Genomic DNA, 6,000 nt, shown 5'->3' with positions numbered 1-6,000 from the left:
CCAGCAAGCTCCATAATCAGCATGGTTTCTGTTTCATCAGAAACACTCATCCCCTGCTTTGGTTGGAGTTCAGCATCATCTCCATCAGATTCAGACTCTCTTGCGAATGAGCTTGAAAGAATGCTTCCCAGCGCACTCTCCTTTCCATGTATCTCGAGGTCCTTGCCGCCAGTGCCCACGCGATCACCTCCGACGGCTGGGTGGCCTGATTCGGCGCAATCAGAGGAAGCTCCCCTCCTCCGCATGCATCAGGATGCGAGTCACAATCTTCTCGATTGTTTCTGCACCTCTCCTGGGCAGCCTCAACTCTCTCCGCAGCTTGCTGGTGAGATCCACAATCAGCAGCTCTTCTGTCGCCCTTTCCGGTGTTGCTTCTCGCACATTCATGACCAGAGTGGTAGGCAGAGTAAGCTTGGGTTGCTTCTTCCATGCCCTCTGCAAGCTCCAGTCCGCAATCCACCTCCTAAATTCTGCTATCGCCGCATCCAGCCAAAATTGCTTTGCCCCCTCGTGACACTTGGGTCCAATTTCGCCACTGTTGCAAGATGCCCCAACTCTCAATCCATGGTCGGGGCAGGGGAGAGGTATGGCCAGGGGTCGACCTCTTCCGAATCTGAAGGCAGCGCCGACGACATCTTCCCCTCGATGCATTCCCATCTCGCTCGCCGTTGTGGATCTGTGCTCCTCGCCTCTACCCGCGCCCAATTGACGAAGTCCTTCAGGGAGGCGGTCGGGAGTGGCATCCTCCTCTTCTCGTCCCGAGTGCCCTCGAAATAGATCCTCCGCGCTAGGTTGAGGAGCTCGTAATTTGTGCTGGCACCACAGTTCTCGATTCCCCACGATGCCCACACCTTCATCTCCGGATCTGGCTCCGCCTCCGCTTTTTGCTGCAGCGCCCTCCACTCCTTCACGCACAGGAGGTAGGAGGATGTGTCGTCGCGGATCCGCGTGGCTCGCTCCGTCCACCTCCGCATCCTAGTCGCTCGCAGCGTCTCCGGTGACACCGACCCAATCAGGCGCAGCCTCTCTGGAAAGGCCCGGTACACAAAGGAGGGAGGCATGTACGGGATGGTCGAGCCCGGGCGAGGAGGCGAGCAGATCTGTCGACTCTCGGCATGGGGGGCGGGGTGTAGGGCAGGGGGGCTCGCCGTCGCAGGGAAGTGGGGGGGGGGGGGGGGTGGGTAGGGTGGAGTCACGGTCGCCAGAGCGAAAGGCGGGGAAACTGCTCCAAATCTACCTTCGCCGGTGTGCAATAATTTCAAGCCCCACTTTTTTGAGAGGTTTTAAAAAATGTGTTCGAATGCCCCCGTGCTCCAAAAGCCCGTTTTGTGACTCGAAGATGCTAGTAGGCTTTTATACAATATTACTACGCCGTCAGTGGTTGTTGTCTGTTAAATCTAGGTCGTTTGTAACAGTCATCACACTGATGAATTCTCGGTCGTCCTCGATGGTAATACTTCTACCGATGGATAACTGTTGGCGCGTCACGTTAGCTGCGTCGTTGATCAGTACTATAGGCGAGCTTGCATTAGCTAGCGTGCCTACGTGGCACACAGCATTACACATATCGTGAGCTGCTTAAAGCTAGTGGTACGAGTGTAATGGACGGTGTGTTTAATCTGAACAATGTCTGGTGTGTGTCGTGTGCAGGGCCTGGTCGTGTGGGCTCCTAATAAAAATCACCAACGACTCTGTTATCATCATCAGTTGCTTAATTACTGATGAAAGGCACACTTGTCTTAACATAGTGCTGCAGTTCGATAGGGCTTCATGGAGGATGTTCAGAGATCAGGAGACATGTGGGCTCAATTTGGACGCAAATTAAGAGCTAGCTTTTGACTAAACCTAAACAAAATCCTGCCTTATCTTCGATTGCATTTAATTATACACTTTTGGTGGTCTGCTGCCTCGGTTGCTCTTTCTCAGCTGCCCATTCCCTTGGTTCAAGCATGTCGCGCACTAGACGCAGGTAGCTGAAACATTCCGGCTTGCAGTTCACGGTGACCACGACGGTATAGTCGGCATCAAAGGCGTACGTTTCAGTGTAGGAAAACGTGGTGGTTCTACATACATTGAACATCCATGCAGCGCTGCACTTTATTTGGCTATCAACTTAGTAGAATCTTGTGGCACTGCACCAACGTTGGTTCAGACTTATGCCACGCAGTCTGAGATCAAAAGACCACCACGATGCGAGCCCTCCTTTTCGCGCCACGCATGCATGTCATAGTGATGGACGTCGATCTCGGATTGTGACCTAGGCTGGTCGGTGTAAAGCTAACTAGGTCTTCGTACATTGAATCCGTATCCTTGAGACCCTGATTATACATCTCTGGCTTCAGACTCAGTGGAGGAAGGACGACGGTCCGCTTCTTGGAACTTTTCCTTTTTTTTCCGGACTACAGTTTTTTTTTTTCAACTTCGGATTAGGGAATGCTTGTTTCTCATCAAAATAAAATGTTTTTGTTTGGGCCTGGTAGGAAGCCCCCCAACGGCTGAGCATTGCAGAATTGAACCACACATCAGGCTTGTGGGAGCGGCCAAACCTCGACGTATGCAGTTTTCTTTTTTCTGTCCTTTCAATTTCTTTATATCCTGTATGTTTCCAGTCTTTTTTTACATTTTCATTTTATTTTTATTTTAGTTTTAAATTTTATTTATTTTTTACTTTTATTTTGTGACCATCTTTCAAATTCTTGAACAGTTTTTGAAATCATCAACATTTTTTGAATTCATAAATATTTATGAAAAACTGTGACCATTTTATGGAGCCATGAACACTTTTTGAATTGATGAATATTTTTTTAAATCATAATCTTTTTTGAATTTGTGTACATTTTCACAAATCCATGAACTTTTTTTCCAATCATGAACATTATTTGAATTCACAAATATATTTTATAAATTCACAGACATTTTCTGAAATACTTAATTCACAAACATATTTTGAATCAAGGATATTTCAAAAAATTTGAATATTTTTTGAAATTCATGATCATTTTTTCAGATCATTAAAAAATTTTATTTTTTTATTTGAGAACATTATTTGTAATTCAGATTTTTTTTTGCGAATTCATGATTTAAAAAATCGAACTTTATTCTCAAATTCAGAACAATTTTTTAAATGCCACATATTTTTTCAGAAGCAAAAAACTGAAACTGAAAAGACATGATTTAAAACTAAGGGGAAAAAACAAGAGTATCCCCCCACCCACCCCCAATAGGCCAGCCCAAAGCACATGCATCGGGGGTTCGCAAATACTCACGATCCCCCCCCCCCCCCTAATATAGGAAAATGGACTGGGTGTTTATGTGCCAGCCCATTTTCGTTTTTTTATTATCTTTTCTTTTTTGAATACAGTACAGACGCAAGCGCTCATATACACACGCATACACTCATCCCTATGAACGCACACACGCACACTCTATCCTTATGAGTACCTTCGAAAGATTGAGCCAGCACATCATCTTGAAATTTACGAAGTCACCGTAGTCACCTTTCCTTTTTTACTTCATTCATTTTTTCATTTTCATTTTCATTTTCATTTTCATTTTCATTTTTATGTTTTCTTTTTTCTGCTTTCCTCTTTCTTTTTTCTTCTTTCTTTTTTTCACTTTTTCTTGCGTTTTTTTCTTTTCAAATTTAAGAACATTTTTCTGTTCATTGAATTCATAAAATGTTTATCAATGTACAAATATTTTCATTAATTCAAAACATGTTCAGCGAACTCATTTTTTATTCGTTGAGATTTAAAAAATGTTCATCAAATTCGAAATTTATTCATCATTTTAAAAAATCTTCATCAAATTTGAAAATTGTTCGTCCATTTTAGAAAAATGTTATTGAATAAAAATTTCATTCATAAATTTAAAATGTTCTTGAATAACTTTTTTCATGAAATATTTTTTCATCATTATTGAAAATTCTTATAAAATTTGTTTCATTCAAATTCAAAATTTGTTCATTCTTTTGAATCACAAACATTTTTAAACTCAACAACTGTTTTATGAAAATTCACATTCACAATGTTTTTAAATTTTAGAACCAATCTCGAATTATTTTTATATAGAATAAAAACAGAAAATAAAAAAGGAAAGGTAAAAACTGGAAAAAAAACAGGGGCGCCCCGACCCGCGATTGGGCCGGCCCAACTGGGCGTGCGGGGTTGCGCGTCATGGCGCTAGGGGGCGCCTCATGCGCCATATAAGAGGTCCCGACCTTACATGGACAAGGAGCTCTCGTGGGGGCGTCTATGTCTCTCTTGGGGTCGTTCCTCTCTCTCGAAAATGAAAAAAAAACGTGTTTTCTGTTTTTTTTTCCTTTTGCGAGACGCAGGGTTGTGATTTCGCAAGAGGCACGGCCCTCTCAGAAACAAAAAGATAATGTATTTTCTGTTTTTCTTTTCTGCGAGAGGCGTGGTTTTACTCGCATGAGAGACACGGAAAAAATGTGTTTTCTCTGCTTTTTTTCTTTCGCGAGAGGTACGGATTTGGTCGCGCGAGGGCATAGTTGTGTTTTTGCGAGAGGCACGACTATGCCTATCGGGAACGAAAAAATGCATTTTTTTTCTTTCGCGATAGGCACGGTTGTGCTTTCGTGAGAGGCACGGTCGTGTCTCTTTCGGATAGGAAAAAAATCGTGCTCTCGGTTTGATATTTCGTCCATTTTTTCATGAAAAAAAGTTAGTCAAAATCTATCAACATGAGATCTAATTTTGAAAACATCGACGTAAGGAATCCAAGGGTAAAAACGGTTCGATATTTGAACGCATGGTTTAATAGATGAAACGTTTTGAATAAAAAGATCTACAAAAAAAGAAAACTCACAGGTTGCGACAAGTGACGCGTTGTACATCAGTTGTCGCAACCTGGGAAAGTGGGAGTGATTTTTGCAAGAAGTACTCCTCAATTTTATTTAATTTTGAGACAAAGAAGTACTCTTCAATTAATAATTTCACATACGAGCGTTCACATGCACCTCTTCGTAGATGGGCCAGGCCCGGCATGCAATGGGAGACATGTGTTTAGGTGAGCTTCGTTCATGGGGCCCGCAAAGTCTGTATCTCGCTTATAGCGAGTCTTCCTTCGGTCTCACTAAAGCCTCTACAGTTGCAGGCCCACCAGAATCTATCTAGTGATCTCCTAGCTGCAGCATTGCACTGCTAGCCACTCGGCCAACATCTGGTTTGTGTTTCATTAGTAGGTCACGGACTTGTTAAAGAAACAGAGTGGGGTTTTCACTGGGTTTTTGCAGGTTTTGTGTTCTTGTTTTTTCATTGGTTTTTATTCGTCTCTTTTCTCTATATTTACAGGTTTTATATTTTATTTGTTTTTTCCCTTTTCACTAGGTTTTTTCTTTTCTTTCATTTTCTTTAGTTTTGTTTGCTTTTTTTAATTTTAGTTTTCATTTTTTTCTATATACATTTCCATATATATTTATAATACACGTCTAATATTTGTCAAATAAGTGCAAAATTAACATTTATTGAGTACATGGTCAAAATTTTATTAATAAAAATTTAACATTTTTCAATTACAAGAGTAATTTTTTTTGAATACATGATCAACATTTTCCCTATACAGATTTAACATTTTTCAAATTCCTGAGTAACAGGTTTCAAACACCGGATCTACATTTTTTGAGTACACGATCAACTTTTTTTCACATTATTTATATATTGTGTATACATTTTTCGTACACATAAGAAACATTCTTTGTACACTTTAACATTTTTAAATGCTTGGTTAGCATTGTTTAACTGTTTTATGTAGTGTGTTTTTTGTAATATATTTATTTTGAATATTTCGAAGTTAGACAAAAGTAAAAAAGAAAAAACATGAACAAAAAAACGAGGTTGTGGCCTCCCCGCAATTGGGTCGGTCCATCTAGTGCCTGGGTTCAGGCGAGTCTTCCTACGGACTACTAGAAGCAAGGTATAGGCGCGCCCCATGGGAGCGCCCTTTTTGGAGGGTAACCCCTGTTTTTTTGGCGAGCCTAGT

This window comes from Triticum urartu, chromosome 7 (genome assembly GCF_003073215.2).
Source record: "Triticum urartu cultivar G1812 chromosome 7, Tu2.1, whole genome shotgun sequence".
NCBI classification, from domain to species: domain Eukaryota; kingdom Viridiplantae; phylum Streptophyta; class Magnoliopsida; order Poales; family Poaceae; genus Triticum; species Triticum urartu.
This window is presented reverse-complemented; position numbering follows the sequence as displayed.